Consider the following 18,969-nt stretch of genomic DNA (forward strand, 5'->3'; position numbering starts at 1 on the left):
TTGTACAGGCTCCAAACTGCAAGCTGGAAGAAAAGGTTTGCACCATTCTTTTAAGCATAGCGGGATGAAAGGCACAAATTATAGGTGTCTGAACATCCCATTAGTCCTGCGCACAACACTCCCATTGACTTTAGTGTGAGTTGCATGAGCAAGACTGACCGGATAATTGGGCCACAGGATTTTTGAGTACTGTGGGAAGAGCTTTTAGGATTCTTTTGCTGCTTTAAGCACATTCATGACAGAGAGATCCCAGATATGGCATGCCATATGTTATATATCAAGTGATAATTTCTCCAGTATTAGCTTGCTGAGGAAAGAGTCTAGGGTTTTTTCAGCAGCCAATAGAGATTGCAATACAACTGTCAGTGTTCTGATCTTAATGAGTTTATATGTTGAAAGTGTTTGGGCTATGACACTGAAATAATGCCTTATTAAGCAGCTCTGTTCAGTGAGACATATGACACAAAGGAAATATTACATGAACTGTTTACTAAACTGGAACAAAACCCTATTTGCTGCAAAATTCAGCTCACCTCTATTTTAACTTTAAGGGAATTGATTTATTTAGAATGGAGTTTTAAACAAATACTAAGTGGCAGCATAGCTTTTGATATGCCTGAGTTGATAAAAATTAGAATATAAACTGAAACTCTGAGACCCTTTGTATAAGTCAGAGATTTAAAACCAAACAAGATTTTATGCAATCAATTTGATATTCTGTTGTTTCCCTATTATCTAGGTAAACTGAGACCCAGGATATTTTTCCACAACAGTATTCTAGCCACTGCTTTAGTAGCCAGTCACAAGTTAATTGCACGAAGGATCCCATAACTGTCTGGTTCAAAAGAATACTTCAAATCTTCTTGAACAAAAAGCACGACAACAGTTATTTTTCTGTATAAATTCCCAAGATGACTAGAGACATTTTTCCTTTAATTCATGTGTATAAACATATATAAATATCAAACAAAAAAATAAAATTTGTCCAATTGCTTGTAACTCCAGCCTTTAAAATGCAAAAATAAAGTTTCAGAGATGAATAACAATGACAAAGCACATGTGATATGTATATCAAATTAATATACTTTGATAACAATCAGCTAGGGGACAAGTATTGATTGGAATGTCCATTGAGTAAATGCTACAGCACTATAGATTTCAGAGTAGCAGCCGTGTTAGTCTGTATACGCAAAAAGAAAAGGAGTACTTGTGGCACCTTAGAGACTAACCAGTTTATTTGAGGATAAGCTTTCGTGAGCTACAGCTCACTTCATCGGATGCTTATGCGCAAATAAATTGGTTAGTCTCTAAGGTGCCACAAGTACTCCTTTTCTTTTTGCGAATACTATAGATGTAGCTTGTCAAAACGGAAATGATCTATCTGGACTAAGGCTGAGCATAAGCTAGTTCAGTTTGGATTAATTGTGGGAAAAATCTGCCATCTAAATTAGGGCTGTCGATTAATCGCAGTTAACTCAGGCGATTAACTCAGAAAAATTAATTGCTATTAATCGTATTGTTAAACAATCAAATACCAATTGAAATTTATTAAATATTTTTGGATTTTTATTACATTTTCAAATATATTGATTTCTATTACAACACAGAATACAAAGTGTACAGTGCTCACTTTATATTATTTTTACAAATATTTGCACTGTAAAAAACAAAAGAAATAGTGTTTTTCAATTCACCTCATACAAGTACTGTAGCACAATCTCTTTATCGTTAAAGTATAACTTAAAAATGTAGGTTTTTTTGTTTCATAACTGCACTCAAAAACAAAACTTTAGAGGCTACAAGTCCACTCAGTCCTACTTCTTGTTCAGCCAATCGCTAAGACAAACATGTTTGTTTACACTTATGGGAGATACTGCTGCCTGCTTCTTATTTACAATGTCACCTGAAAGTGAGAACAGGCATTCGCATGGCACTTTTGTAGCCGGCGTTGCAAGGTATTTACATGTCAGATATGATAAACATTCGTGTGCTCCTTCATGCTTTGGAAACCATTCCAGAGGACGTGTCCATGCTGATGATGCTCATTTTAAAAAAATAATGCATTAATTAGATTTGTGGCTGAACTCCTTGGGGGAGAATTGTATGTATCCTGTTTTGTCTTACCCACATTCTGCCATATATTTCATGTTATGATGACCCAGCACACATTCGTTTTAAGAACACTTTCACTGCAGATTTGAAAAAAACGCAAAGAAGGTACCAATGTGAGATTTCTAAAAATAGCTACAGCACTCAACCCAAGGTTTAAGAATCTGAAGTGCCTTTCAAAATCTGAGAGGGATGAGGCGTGGAGAATGCTTTCAGAAGTCTTAAAAGAGCAACACTCCGATGCGGAAACTACAGAACCCGAACAACCAAAAAATAAAATCAGCCTTCTGCTGGTGACATCTGACTCAGCTGATGAAAATGAACATGCATCAGTCCACTCTGCTTTTGATCGTTATCAAGCAGAACCCATCATCAGCATGGACGCATGTCCTAGGGAATGGTGGTTGAAGATGAAGGGACATATGAATCTTTAGAGCATCTGGCACATAAATATCTTGAGACCCCAGCTAGAAAAGTGCGATGAGAACACCTGTTTTCACTTTCAGCTGATATAGTAAACAAGAAGCAGGCAGCATTATCTCCTGCAAATGTGACCAAACTTGTTTGTCTGAGCAATTGGCCGAAGTAGGACTGAGTGGACTTGTAGGCTCAAAAGTTTTACATTGTTTTATTTTTGAATGCAGCTTTTTTGTACATAATTCTACATTTGTACATTCAACTTTCATGATAAAAAGATTGCTACAGGACTTGTATGAGGTGAACTGAAAAATACTATTTCTTTTGTTTATTACAGTGCAAATATTTGTAATAAAAATAAATATAAAGTGAGGACTGTATACTTTGTATTCTGTGTTGTAATTGAAATCAATATATTTGAAAATGTAGCAAACATCCAAAAATATTTAAATAAATGGTATTCTATTATTGTTTAGCATCACGATTAATTGCGATTAATTTTTTTAATCACTTGACAGCCCTAATTTAAATTCATGCACTTTGCTTAACTATATTGACATTGTTACAGATTTATTTGCACTCAGTTACTTATCCACTCTCAAGGGTATCAACTATACATATTCTGTCACTAAAAAATGAAGGGCCTGCTTTTTTCAGAGCATTCTGCCTTATGCCTTGGGCTGTGATCTCATCAGATGATATTAGCTAAGCATGGCTCTGCAGGATCAGTGGTAGAATGGGAGACCCTAAAGAGGTGCTCCAAAGAATGATGCTGATTTAGCAGTTGGTGCTCCTCACCCTGAGTCAGTATGGAAGCAATGTCCCAGCATGGTGTTAAGGGGCAAACTGATCTAGAGCTGTTACTTTTTGCACAAGATATAAAAGCTAAGCTTCTGGGCCATGAAAGATCCTAAGGCATTTTCACTAGAGTAAGGAAGTTGGCTATAGTGCCTTAGCCAAATTCCAATTTGGGTAATAACATGGCTACAGAATCTAAGCTTTCCCCTGCAGTTTCCATTACTTACAATACTTTTTCTGAACTTCTCATCCTTAAGTGGTGTGAAATATTGACCTGCATTGTTAAATAACTTGGAATATAGAAAATGCCATACTAGGTCAGACCAGTGATCCATCTAGTCTGGTATCTTGTCTCCAATAGTGGCTAGAATCAGCTCCTTCACAGAAAGTCCAAGAAACTCTGTGGTAGACAATTAGGGGATAATCTGCCATCACAGCAAATTTCCATGGGAAAATCACCATGTACCAAACAAGGCCTGAATGCATTTCAGGATTGAATGAAATGAGTCCTGTACACATAGAGGCAAATTCTGACCTTGTATAAATGAGTGCAAATACTGAAATAAAAAGTATTGCATCCCTGAAACCAGGCCTGAATTTAGAGCACAGTATTTGCAAAATGGTTCAAAAGAGTGATGTGCCTTAAGACACCATTAAAAGCAAGATTACATTGTTATAGGATTATAATACTACTAATAAAAGCAATATGGAGCAGAAGATCTTATTGTTACTCAATTAACTGCAGGTGGTTTTTCTTAAAAGATCATTTTCAATAAGAAGTTGATAGATCCTTCCACCTCTGGATGGATAAGGGATATTTCATATATACTGTAGTCCTAAACAGACTAGATGGACTTACAAACTAAAGCACCACAAGCATCCAGGAAAAGTATGTTTTTCTCTCTGTAATTTATAGCCCAAATATTTGAGTCATAGATTATTAAATTCATTGAAGCAATAGTATGTAGTCTACAAGAGTTTACTAATATTATTTATTTGTAATACAGTAGAGCCCATAGGCTCCAGCCAGGGTCTGGAACAATAAAGAAATAATAAAAAGGAGCTTTAAAAAGACAATCTGGACTGCTCGGTGGATTAGTCACGGGTTCAAGTCTTGTTCTGGTCACTAGCAACTGAACATTATTAGCAACATCTGAATCTTGTTTAGTGACCTGTAGAAATCTATTGTCAGTCTCAATTCAGTTCCCAGTTTGTGCACAAGTTTCCCTATCACAAAATCCACAGCCACAATTGGCATTAACTGACATGGCTGTTGGCACATTAGCTGGCAAGGAGTATCTGCAGAGAAGCCAAGTACAGAAAAAGTCACACAGACTGAATTATGCTCTCACTCTTGGTCAGCCAGGTACATGGAAGGGGAAAACTTGTAGTACTGCAGCTTGTTTGTATCACTTGATTCTATTGTTTGGATGAATAGAGGATTGCAGTCTCCAGGGATATCAATCGAGTTCACACAAAACCACAAAACTCTGCATTTGCCCTCTGGAAGGGGAGCTGAAGTGACTACACAGGAGTGTTCCTGTGCCCCCAGAGCAGGGCTCAGTGCCAGCCTCAAACAAACAACAGTGGTGTCTGATACTACGGAGATACTCAGTTAGCAGGGCAATGAGCATTGTATAAATTTGTAGAGAGAGATATATATAGAGAGAGCAGTGGTTCCCAAACTTGGTCCGCCGCTTGTTCAGGGAAAGCCCCTGGTGGGCCAGGCCAGTTTGTTTACCTGCTGCGTCCACAGGTTCGGCCGATCGCAGCTCCCAGTGGCCGCGGTTTGCTGCTCCAGGCCAAAGGGAGCTGCTGGAAGTGGTGGCCAGTACGTCCCTTGGTCCGTGCCACTTCCCGCAGCCCACATTGGCTGGAGCAGCGAACTGTGGCCACTGGGAGCCGCGATCGGCCGAACTTGCAGACGCGGCAGGTAAACAAACCGGCTCGGCCCGCCAGGGGCTTTCCCTGAACAAGCGGCGGAACAAGTTTGGGAATCACTGATAGAGAGAGAGAAAGAAAGAGGAAGGGACAACAAGAAGACAAGACAGGACAGATCCAAAATTTGGGACTAAGGAGATCACTTAGCCCCATCCTAATGGCATAGAGTAAAAGCAGAAGGACTTGGCTGCTGCCCAGTGCCCAGGCCCCAGATTGGAAGGCTGCATTTTGCCTTGACAACCACAAACCCATCCTTCCCTCTGCCTCTGATAACTCAAGCTTTATGCAGGGGAAGTTTGATCTTTAAAAGAATGTTACTCCTTGACAGAAGTTTTGGAACCCCAGTAACAGTACTATATGTTTTATGGGCCAATCCATATCCACCTGAAGTCAATAGAAAAACTCTGATTGACTGTTAAATTAGTTGGATCAGGCCCTAGAGGAAGCAAAACACAATAAAACAATTCACAGTTGATTTAGTAAGAAAAATATTGCATTCCACAAGACACTTCATCCCAGTGTTTGTACTGTTTTCCTAAAGGCAATAGAAACCAGTGGCTATCATCTAAAATACAGGGCAGGACACAACTAATTAATAATTAAGTACAATTTAAACGTTCTCTTGATAATGTCAAATATTGCCCTTTCTGAGCCAGCCTGTCTCTTCAAGTCAGGATTAAAATTATGAATGTGAAATACTTATTTCTGTCATCACTGCCTTTCTAAGGTTCTAGACACTGCAGCTGAATTTGTAAGTGGGTTTGTAAGTTTCCCAAATACTTCCCAAAAATGTATTCTTCCCATCTTTCACAAGAAAGTTACACTTTGTAATAAAAACAGCAACAAGACTTTGCATTTCTATGGCAGTTTTCATCCAAACATCTTTGAACTCTTCACACATGTTAATGAATTAAGGCTCACAACAGCTGTCATAACCAATTAAGTATTATGATCCCCATTTTTACAGATGGAGAAACTGAGGCACAGAAAGGTTGAATAACTTAGACTAAAGAAATTTGTATAAGAAACTAGTAAGGAAACTAGTTCTAATGCCCAGTACTGTATCATAATCACAAAAACATCTTTCCTCCCTAAATAGAGACTGAGGGCCAGATCTTTCGGCCTGCTTATGTGGCAAAGATCACTTTAAGGATCCTTCACACTCCCTTGACCCTTGGATATGACAGAACCTGGTCTAGCCCCTGGCATATTTTAGAGCAGTATACTGTCTTCCAAGGAGGGGATATCTTCTGTTAAATTGGAACTTTAGGGCAGCAGAATACTGATTTTTCATAATATATTTTTCTTAATGCTGCAAGAGACCATATAAAAGGAATATGCAAACATGCTACAAATGATATAATGGCTTTTTTCTACAGAAGTATTTTGCATTTTCCACTGTGCTGTGTTTTTTTTTTCTAGTTTTCTTGATACTATGAATTAAAAATAAAGCATTTGAAAAATAACCTCTTTTGCTGCAGATGAACTTTGACATCTTAACAACAATAATGCAATTGTGCTTCTAAAGCCCTTGTATACCCTACTGAAAATGTACCTCACTATCAATCTCATCAGATGGCCTCTTCATCAGGCATCAAATGCTGCCAGTACTGAAAAAAGCATGTCACTGGAGAGACTGACTTTAACTGTACATCAGACTGAAACCAACATGCATGGTTGCAAGACAAATACTAACCCAGTTCAGCATGACCTCACCCACCCGGCTATTCAAATAAACAGAAAAAAAACTAAAACAATAAACAGGTCAAAAAGTTCAACTTCAGTATACCTTTTGCTCTTAAACATACATAGCTTTAGAGTGAAACTGTATGTGCTACAAAAGCTAAGCAAGTCAATAATATTCAAATAACATATTTGAACAAACAGTAAAAGACAAAATTCTGCCCTCAGATATGCCTGGTTTTCATTGACTTCAATATGTGCTTTCAAGGGCAATATGTGTGATGCTCTTTTACTGTTAACAGCATTGTTGAGTTTTGTATGAATTGGCCATGGAAAGAATAAGAACATAGCATATGTTATACTGGAGCAGAACACTGGTCCATCATTTTTGATATCCTGTCTCTGGCAATGCCTGATTCTTTATGGCAAGGCACAAAGCCAAACCTTAGTGCACATAGCCAATTGTGCAATTATATTGTGGAGGAAATTTACTTATTGACATTTGATTATTCCTAACGTAGCTATGGGAAGGTACCTTCAGTGTGTCACTGGTTAAGTTTTAACTAGATAGGCAATTAATGCTAAATTATGAGCACCATGATAATACCCTCTTTCTGGGAATGCTCTTCTAAAGGCCCTTTTATATACACTTGTTACTCCAGAAGAAGTGAGACTAGGAAAATGAATTTAGATACAGAGAATTCTGATATGTGTTCAATAGAACTTGGTATCCTACCAAATCATATCGGTAAGATCACTTAAGGCTGAAATCTGGCATCAACTCTAGGCTTATAAGAACTACTCTAAGAATGAGTCATTTAATGTAACTAATCTCTAAAATCTTGAAATGCACTTATTCAGTTTTTATTTTCATGGCAGAGAGATTTTAGGCATTTGAATGGAATTGCTTTTTAAAGTCATCCAACTTGGACTTTAAAACATGTTCAAAATTAATCTTTTAGGTTGAAGACCTGTTTTTACAACCCATGTTTGTTGAATAAAATTGTAGAGCGTATATACATATTTTAAAGATGTGAAACAAAGTCAGATGATCAGACATCAATGTAGAGTGTTTATCTGCACTGATATACTGGCAATTCTTTAAAACCAAACTCCCACTGTGTATATACTATGTATGATAAAATGTCTACACAAATTAACAGCAGCAGACATATGAATCCAAAGGGCATGAGTAGCTGGCTCAAAGCACTTTTTGAAGAGTTTATTGAATAGAAACTTACATGTGTACTGAAGTCATTATTTTGTATCAGAAGTAATGATCACTGTTGATATTTACATGTTATAAAAGGGGTATATGGAATAACCTATAAAAGGTAGCAAAGAACATAGATGTTGAAATGCAGACGAACCAAAAAGAATGAAAGAATTAAAGTGTAATCCATTCTCAATATGCCAGACTTCTTTAATGGTTTATTTTAAAATATGCCTTTTCTAACTAATTGTCAACAATTGTTAACATATGTGTAACCGAATTTATTTGTCCTTTTGTATCTTAAAATTTGTTTAAGCAAAGTGACAGTTCTTAATAAGAAACTAAACATGCTGTTAATGCCTTTGAGTAAGTTATTGTTAACAAGTGTACTGGTACGTTGCCTAAGTGAATATGATCACTAATGAGACAGAAAGAAGGTACCATGCACTGACCTTCCCAATGCAGGCCAACAGGAAACCAAAGCCTGACAAAAGTCTTAAGGGAGACCACCGCATGTTCCCAGATACAGCAGAGAGGTCTCTTTTGCCTTTGATCTAATTATCTATGTCAGTGATACTCAGACTGAAGCTTGGAAGCTGCAAGTGGCTCTTTAATATGTCTCCTGCAGCTCATTCCAGCACAATATTACAACACTGTGTGATTCAATTATTAACCAAACTTAGTTTGGTTACCAATCAGAACCAATCAGAATGCTTTTAACCAATCAGAATGCTTTTACTATGTTATTAACAAACTTTAGAATACTTAGTAATTTTGCTGTGAGAATAATATACATATACATAAAATAGTAAATGAAACAATGAATTAACACTACTGGGTAACGTTGATTGCTAATTTGGCTTCTGAACCACTGAGGTCTGAGTATCACTGATCTATGTGGTGACAGAATGTGGAATTACAGCTCCTACCACCACAGGCTGTCAATCTGGACCCATTCTCAGTTTCTGCCAATAACACTTCTCTATTAGAGCCCAACATAGACCTATGAGTCACTTAATCAGAAGTAGCACAGAAGCCTGGGAACAAAGGATCAACAATGTCTGGGTGGACCCAAAAGGGGATGTTATCATTGTACATACTGCTTCTACTGTACCCTGGCAAGGCACTATCTATGTCATGCTAGACATATCATCATCTGCTAGCTGAACTCCAACACATCCAAAATGCTGCTGCTAGAACATCATCCGTTCCTGCCATTTCAGCCACATCATTCCTGTCACTGAACCCCTTTGTAAGTTTGCCTTGTCCTTCCTTTATCTCAAATTTCTCACCCTCGTCTTCAAGCCTCTGCACAACACACCCCCTGCCTCCACAGACCCAATTAAACTCTTCTTATCCCACCCTATACTGTTCTGTATTCACATCTCCTCTCCTGATTCCCTTCTCTTTCTCCTACCCTCAGTTGTGTGTCTTCTTGCCTAATGAGTGTCCCTCTCTCATTGCTCAAACCCACTTCTTCTGTGAAGCCTTAGTCATGGGCCTTCTTGCAAGTAGGACTCCACACCTTCTTTTGTCTGACCTCTTCTGTGTTATCTTGATGTAAGCTTTTTGGGGCGGGTACCCTGTCTCTCCATGTGCTCCGTAAAGCACACAAAGCTACTATATAGAAATCCACGTAGGGCCTGATTTACAGCCATGCTGGGCGCCCCCCCATTTCATTTGATTTCAATGGAGGTGGTGTGTGATCAGCACCTGTATAAATCAGGTCCATAATAAGCACTGATAGCTGTTATTGTTATGCTGGACATTGGGCGAAACCTGTTGAAGTTGGTGGGATAAAAGTAAAAGCAGCTATCTATGGAGACAAGATCCTGTGGGGAAAATTGTGTGCGACCATGTAATTAAATCTGTATCATAATGCAGGAGCACAAGATGGATAAATTAAGATTGCAAGAGAGCTTTACTCCAATGAAATGTGTAAAATTAGGGCATAATGTTAATGGCATAGTACAGTAATCAAAGATAAAAGGAAAAGCCACAATTCTCTACCAAGTTGAGGTGTCTCATAAAATATGCAGGAGGTCTTGACTGCCCTGTGTTGGAGCATTTGGTCATTAGGAAACATTTCATAATCTCTTAGAGCAATGTGTTGTAGTTACTGCTGAATCTCACATTTTTTACTAGACTGATGCACATTTTGCACTAACTAATATAAATCTGTTGCTAGAAGAATGGGTTTCCTTAAAACTATAAATATTAACCTTTCCCAGGGATAGCACAGGTCTTCCACTACATTCCTAGCATGAGAACTTGGGGGTTGGCAACATTTTTGAGAGTAACCCCTGGTTGTCCCTCAGTCCTAACACTCCCTGCAGCTGGGAGCTTCTCTTCTGGGGTCTGAGAGAAAGCAGAAGTCCCAAAAGCCCTCTCCTGACTTCCCAAGATCATTTCCTTGGACCAAAATTTCTGTGGTCTCTGTACCATCAGAATGGGACCAAGACAAGCTGGGCAGACAGAAAATAACAGTCCAAACCTATTCCAAGGCTGAAAATAACAAAGAACTCCAGGCCCTTTTCCTTTCAAGGGTGTTTTGAAAGCCCCTTTCAGGCTGGAACAACGAACTATAGGCTTCCCCCAGAGCATAAAGAAACACAAACCAAAAGTCTTCTGACAGCTCAAGTACCCATGGCTGTCTCCCCACTCCCAGCAGCCTATTGACTGCCTTTCTCTTCCAGTAGACTGCCAATAGACTAACCAGCTAACCAGCTTCAGATGTTTTCCAACCCTGCCCAGCCCAGTCCCCAGTCCCCTTGGAAACAGATGCCATTGTACATCCTGTCACAGGATACATTTACCAGTTAGCAAGTTCAAGTCAGAGAAATCTCTTCTAATGCAAAATGTCCTTTTTCCTGTGCAGAGTTCAACATACCGCAAAGGACGAATGCAAAAAGTGTTCTTACTGTTTTGTTGTTTAAATTAGGTTAAGTCTGAGGATATATGAATATACAATAGAATGTTTTCTCACCAACAGAATGGAAATTTTGAGATAATAAAATCATGACAGGAAGATTTAATCAACTATATTTCTAAAAATTTAGTATTTTTGCACTTCCTGCATTAGCAAAGTGATCATTAGGAAGAAACGCTCATGTTAATTCATGCTGACTGCTACATTAAAATGTAATGTAGCTATGAATCTTTAAGATCAGCTTTTTCAAGAATATTCTAATTTGTTCAATCTCATTTCAGTTCACTGACTGCAGCCGAGGAGGAGTCTAGTTTTGCCTTAAGTTTATTTCAAGTCAGAGAATATTCTCTTCTTTTGTTCTTGCCAGAAAAAATGATGACCAATTACGTTATTTAGAAAAACAGGAAACAAAAGGCTTGTCAAACCAATATAAGTGGTTTCAGAAGTTAGATAATACAGACAGAACTTATTGTAATTGTATTATCTATTGTTTATACTTATAATGGATAAGTATGTGTATTGTGTGTGAGTGTGTGCCATGTATACATTTTTTTTCTGATAGAACTTAAGTCTGTTGCCATTCAGGGCACAGTGTAACACCCAGGTCTTTTCTTGGTCTATTCTTAACGGTATGGGTGAGAAGTTTAAGATGATTTTATATTAGAGTCACTTATTTGTTTATTTGTCAATATAATTTCTTCAAATTTTGTAAAAAATATATGTGCACTTTGTATGGGAGGATTTGATAAATGGAGAACACATGGTGCAGAGATATGATATAAAAGATTTATCACACTGAGTTTGGAATAAGTTGATTCCAAATGAGTATTCATCTCCACTCCTTTCCAATGCTGCTGGGGCTTTTTGCCCTTGAGTGTTGTTTTATGGTGTTCAGTTTAATAATGTTTAGACCTTATGGCCACAACGTTTTAAAGGTATGGGATGCAAATTCCACAGGGCTAGATTGAGCCTTTGCCATGTATCAGGAGTAGTCTCAGGGAAGAATTGCAACTCAGAGATACGGGATAGTGCGTAGCTTTGACATACTCGGGATGCTCCTTCGTTGCCCTTGTGGGAGGTATAATTTGCTACATCCCTTTTTCTTGTGTAGCATACTCCCCTCCCTCCTTGCACCAAGTTATCTCTGCTGGTACACTGGGATGATGGATCCAAGGGTATGCTAATTCCCCTCCCTCTCTACCCACTTGTTGTAGAAGGGGTTAATGGCCAGATGGAGCCTGATCTCCCACACCTTGCCCAAAGTGGTGATCTGGGCAAGGCATGCAGAGGGGAAATGGTTTACTGCTTTATTTCCTGTGTAGCAGCATTAGTGTGACAAGTGACACTCTTGTCCATAATGAGGCAATTTGCATTTAAAGTAAATGCACAAATGATTTTCCATTCATGCCTGTCTGTGTAAAAGCTAACAATAAAGTTTCATAACAAAATTAATATGCAGTGGTTAAAAAAGAGATTAAATAAGGCTAACACTTTAAATAAGCAATGTTGGGGCAATACAGCATTACAATGAATGACAACTTAATCCTTTAAACCTAAATAATGAAATCAGGTGTCTACTGATGTATTTTGTTGTTTCAGGACATCTGGCAGCACCCATATACACAAGTAATCAGAAATAAAGCAGCATTAACTTCTTAGGGATGCTGCACTCTAGTGATTTTATGGTACTGATAGTAGTAGATAATGATATGGTACAGCATTCAAAATGAAAGGAAATGTTTTTAAAAGTGATAAATGATATTTGTATCTGACTCTTGTCCCTCCTCTCCGATCCATACAAAACACAGCTGATACAATCGTCTTCTTTGCTTGTCATGACGACTGTACCATATCCCCTCTCTAAATCCCCTCTTTCACCATACCAAATTCAAGTGTAATGACCCAATTTTCAAGACTTTTCAGAAATCTATCCCCCCTTCTTATCTATTCTTGTCTCTTATCACACCCCTCCCTGCCCTCTCTGCTACCCTCATGGCTCCTCTACTAAAGGTGTTTGTCAGAGATGGTCGGAAAAATTCAGCTCAACCATTTTTCGTCAGTATTTGATGATTTGTTGAAAGAAAAATGTTTCATGCAGATGCTTTGATTTCAGCAAAAGTCCGACACAACCCAGACAGGCTTTGAAACCTGCTGGTTTCCTGCCAGTGGGTATGACTGGCTCCTCAGCAGCTTGCTGTTGGACAGTCACAGATTCTGAACGCCAGGGCTTCCAGATTGCTGACGTGGGGCAGCCCTCCATGTGGACTGCCTTGGAATTGGGGCTGCATTCCCTTCTACAGAGAATTTCTAATATTTTTTTTCTGGCTTTTGTTCCAAATCAGAATGAAACCAAATTTTGAAATCCTCTACAAAACCTTTCTGTGCACAGCTCTAGTCTTTGTGCTTTCTCCCATGCTGCCCCTCACATTTGGAATGTCCTCCTTGAACTGCCCTGACCTTCAAATCCCTTCTTTAAATCCAATTGTGCCATGAAGTTGACAAAAATTATTCTGAGAAGCAGTATGAGAAAGGTGACTCTTCCTTATATGCTAGATTAATACCGAACAAGGCAAACAGCAAATCTACATAAGTATTCGCAAATTGTGGATATCTGATTCTCTTCCTCTACCGAACTTTTCATACAGCTCATCATTTTGGACTGTAAGCTCTTCTGGGCAGATACTGTGTCTACTTCTGTATTTACAAGGCGCTTAGCACAATACTGCCCCAATACTGATTGGGGCTTCTGGGTGTTCCAGAAATATTAAATAATAATAATAATAATAGTAATTTGCAATTTCTCTAACAGACTAAATCATTTTGGATACCAGAACGGGGCTATTTTATTTAAAAGTAAAGGTAAAAGAATGTTTGGAAAATGTGCTTGAGGAGCAGAGCTGGATAAACAGGAGACATATGCATTGAAAATGTTTGCTAAGTTCAACTCTCTCACCATGTTTCGACCGCTCTAGTCTTCAGGCAGTCCCTCATCCAGTCAGGGAGCAGAAACCATACCATGTGTGTTAGGTAACAAATCAGACAGAGTAAGGGTGAAATTCTGGCCCCATTGAGATCAACGCCAAAATTCCCATTGACACCAGGGGCACAGGATTTCACTATGAATACACAATACTTTGAAAGCAATACTAGGTACAAAAAAATTGCCCAAACCCTATAGACTCCAATATATTTGTAAAAACTACATGTCAAACAATGATGAATAATCAATACAGTGCTGAAAAACACAAGTGGGTCCACAGATAAAAATCATAGAATCATAGAATATCAGGGTTGGAAGGGACCTCAGGAGGTCATCTAGTCCAACCCCCTGCCAAAGCAGGACCGATCTCCAATTAAATCATCCCAGCCAGGGCTTTGTCAAGCCTGACCTTAAAAACTTCTAAGGAAGAAGATTCCACTACCTCCCTAGGTAACGCATTCCAGTGTTTCACCACCCTCATAGTGAAAAAGTCTTGCCTAATATCCAACCTAAATCTCCCCCATGGCAACTTGAGACCATTACTCCTTGTTCTGTCATCTGCTACCACTGTGAAAGTGTGAAGAAGGGGAAAAAAGGCCAAATCCAATTAATTAAATGTTTAGAAAGAAAAATTCAACCAGTTCTATAAATGAAAAAATTTCAAGGATCCCTACACCACAAAGAGAATTAGAACTGGCGTGGAATTAATTTGTTAATGCTTGCACAGCACTTTTCATATAATACAGGAGCTAAATATTGTTATTAATTTAAAAGGAAAAAAATAGGGTACACTGATTATTTAAATGCTAGATTGTAAAGCAGTCCTGTTTGTGAAGCATGCTGACTTAGTGCATTGTGTATGTGTTTTACTGGAAAGCTGATTTCACTTTTTCCAGTATGTCATGCCACCGCCTCCTATTCCCCCCCCCACCCAATCCTTTTTTAAAATTATTATTATTTTGATGGCAGTGTGTGTCTGGACATATATAAAAAGGAAATGACTAGAAAAGAGAAATGTGTCAGGCCAATTTGATTTTTATCAATGCCAGAGATTCACTTGCAAATTATGTGGGATTATTATTATCTCCATCTTAGATGCGAAACCTCCCCCCCCCCCAACAAAAAACAAAAAACCCACAACTAAAACCCCAACTTTAGGGCAGAAAGATACGGTTGTGTTGTTGCTTATGGAGATTAATAGTAAATTGGATCACACAAAGGTTGAGCTGCTCTGGGCTCTAAATATGAACAGATGGTAGCCTACATTAATTTGGAAGGAAGGGCTGGCACACCAGAGTGCAATGCGTTTTAATGATGGACTCCATTGAAAATGGAGGGATCAAATGTGACTATACCTAAGGATCTACTCATAATCCCATTGGACTCAAGGCAAAAATCCTATTGGTTTCAATAAGAGCAAGATCAAATCCCCATCTTGTAACATATCCAAGGGAAAAAAGCCATGAGATTAAGAGCTGGAAAATATCAAGGATAGACCTACATCCTGCAGGGTTTGCCTATTAAGAAAGAGTGAACATTATTCCCTTCATGAATGGTTTAAATGTCCTGGTCTCTGCCATGGGATCTTTAATTAGCATAAGTACCCAGAACCCTGACTATCACTCTCCTCTGAAAGACAGTACCTCCAGCAACAAAGGGCACCGTAAAATCTCTGGGGGATATTGGATCAGGATTGACTTGTGCCACCTAAGGAATCACCATTACCACTTCTTGCAGCACCTTGACGGTCTCTCTTCCAAGTCCCAATCCAGCCCAACCCTGTAAATTGTGAAGCTGACAAGATTACAGCTCAAAATGGCATCACAATAGACAGCTATTTTCACTATATCTATATTTATATATATAAAATCTCACAATAGACAGTGATTTTCTTTTAGACAGAAAGCTAACATACACAGTATTTTAAATGTTCCAAAATGTTTGCTTCAAATTTGTATGTGTAAGGATTCTTAAGATGCATGTAACTGGAATAAAACAGATTTCATTCTATTTTCTTCCTGAATCTGCCACGTTTTGCTCCAGTTATCAGTCTTCAATAGCAAATACTAATCCTTTAATACCTCATTGGATTGCTGGGCACAAACAACAAATATCACAGTACAGAAATATGGCATGCTGGCTACGATAAACCAGTGCTCTTTTGAACATGTTCTACATGGCCACAGATATGACGCTTTCTCTTTAGTATTCTCAGTAAAGTGCAACAATGTTTTCTTTGATCTCAGCTTAAAACATTAGTTCTCTTTCAGTGCCTTATGAATTCCTTCGACAATTCAGAAGACCTTGTAATAAACTGTTGCTTGAATTCCATGTTTCTGTGCTTTACAACCAGGATACAAACAGCTGGCCTGGCCTAACTTGAAACCGTCCTCAGAGTGATTTGTAAGGTCTAATTAGAAAATAGAGTATGCTGTTGCAAGTTGTTGAATAGCTTTTGTAGTTCATAGGGCCAAAGCACTACTATTTAGTCAATTAATTTGTAATGGTGTGCTTGGGGGTGAATATACAGAGAGTACTATCATTATCTACATGTTAAAGGTTACAAGAGGAAATGGCTTTTGAAAAGACACGTTAATCCATGTGCTAAAGCTGGGACTCACTTTTGTCTAATATCTGTAGCGTGTTAATAATATTCCATTATTGTCTTTCCATTCCATGAATCCTGTCTCTGCTTATGCACTCTCCACTCTCCACAGAAACTGTTTTCACAGAGGAACCTCAAAGAACCTCATCTGACCAAATCTCACATCTTCTGCTTTGTCCTCATGTTCCTTAATTGCTCTGAAGTCTTTGATATCACTCATTACTCCCTCCTTCTCCAGTATGATTCCCAGCCCTCCACTGGCCTTCACAACCCTTGCCTCTAGATTTTCTCTGATTGCTCTTACAACAGCTTATCACACCAGGCCTGAACTTCTTGTCCTCTGCTTCAGTATCCTGCACAACTTCTTCCTGTCTGCATCTTAGGCTTCATTTCTTATGTCCTCCCTCATCTCCTTCAATCCACTACTAGTTACATCTTCACAACTGCTTTCATTGCCTTCTCTCAGACTCCTATCTTTTTACCTTCTTTCACTCAGCCTCCTATACAGATCAAGACTATCTGTTCCTAGGGCAACAGGCAGCATTTCCTCTCCACATTCAAATTTTTTCTGACTGATAATGCCCACAAACACGTGCCCATAACAGACAAATGTTTTCTCTATCCAACATGATATAAGAGGGAACACAAAACAATAAAATAACTCTTCCCTCAAAAACCTAGTTAATAGCTTTCTCTGGATCTCTCAGCCTTTTCTGACCTCCTTGTCTGTCTCTCTTTTTAAATCACATTATTACCATGAATATCTGGAGTGTATCATCAAAGGAGCTCTATCCTACAGATTATTACACTGGATCCTCTGGAGTAAATATCATGCAGTTCAAACCTCAAATATTGTTTTTTTTACCCAATAGGCCTACTATGTTTCTAAATAACTGCCTTATACTTATTTTCACTACTCACTGGAACAGCTCTTTAGCTACTACGGGGCCTGATTGAAACAAATGAGAGTTTTGCCTGCAAAAATACTGCAGGATATGGTTTATTATGGTTAGCTATGTTTACTGCTGAACAAATCCACACAACATTATCCTAAACAACTACTTAAAAAAGGGGAACTGGATGTGCATCAGGAGAGCTGCACTGAACATGGGATTTCTTCTCACTGCACTCAGGTTTAACAGGGTAGACAGTACTGATTGATTTATAATTGCTTCCTGTGACAGGCTGTCATTTCTTTTCTTTTTCCTTTTGGGGAGAAAGTTCATAGAATCATAGAATCGTAGGACTGGAAGGGACCTCAATAGGTCATCTAGTCCTATCCTTTGCATGGAGGCAGGACGAAATAGCGTCTAGACTAGCGGTTCTCAAATGGGGGTCCACGAGGGTACTCCAAGGGGTCCGCAAGGCATGTCCGGGGCCGCTGGCCCCACTGATCAACTCCTCCCCCTCTCTCTGGGGGCCTCCTGCATGCTTCTGAACAGCTGTTCCACGACATGCAGGAGTCATTGGGAGGGAGGGGAGGAGTGGGGAAGGGGAGGGCTCGGGGAGGGGGAAGAAAGAGGTGGGGAAGAGGAGGGGCAGGGATGGAGCGAGGGTGGTAAGAGGTGGGGCGGGGTGGGCCCTTGGGGGAATGGGTGGAGTGGGGGTGGGTCCTGGGGCTTAGTGGGGATGGAGCACCTCCAGGGAAAATTAGAAGCTGGCTTGGGGGTCCGAAAATTTTTTTAAAATCAAAATGCGGGTCCCCCGGCTGCTAAAGTTTGAGAACCCCTGGTCTAGACCATCCCTGACAGGTGTTTGTCTATCCTCTTCTTACAAACCTCCAGTGAAGGAGATTCCACAACTTCCTTAGGTAATTTGTTCCAGTACTTAATTACCAGTTCATCAAGGCTGCACAACAAATGGAGTCAAACAGTTTGTTTCACCAGGTATTATTGAACAGTATAAAAATCAATTTTTCCCAATTGAATGTAGTTTTGACAGTCAGCCTTTTAGTACCGTACATCTAGTATGTATTTACCTACAAAGTTACTTTGGAAACAAATTCTTTGTTTCTTATGTAGAGACAAATTCTTTTTCCTTTCTCCCGTTGGTTGAATGGAGTTACCATTTCAATCTCTAACATGCTTAAATGAGGGCTGAAATTTGTAGAGTTCAGCTTGTGAGATAACAACAAGTCTCTGACAGTATGAAACAAATACACTAGAAACTCTGAAAACTACTGCTTACTTCTAGGTCTCTTCTAGCATCCTAATTAGCATAATAAATATATATCCAGGCTACGGGACTTTTGTGCATAGTTTAGGAATATTGATTGATTTTCTTCTCCTGAGCAG

The 18,969-nt window shown here is 39.0% G+C and overlaps 1 protein-coding gene across 2 annotated transcripts in view; it reads right to left on the reverse strand.

The window, feature by feature from the left end:
- UNC13C (unc-13 homolog C) overlaps positions 1-18,969 on the reverse strand; it is a 405,344-nt gene that overhangs the window by 119,617 nt on the left and 266,758 nt on the right. The gene's annotated exons all lie outside the window — the stretch shown is intronic.

Source organism: Caretta caretta, chromosome 10, assembly GCF_965140235.1.
Source record: "Caretta caretta isolate rCarCar2 chromosome 10, rCarCar1.hap1, whole genome shotgun sequence".
NCBI lineage: Eukaryota > Metazoa > Chordata > Testudines > Cheloniidae > Caretta > Caretta caretta.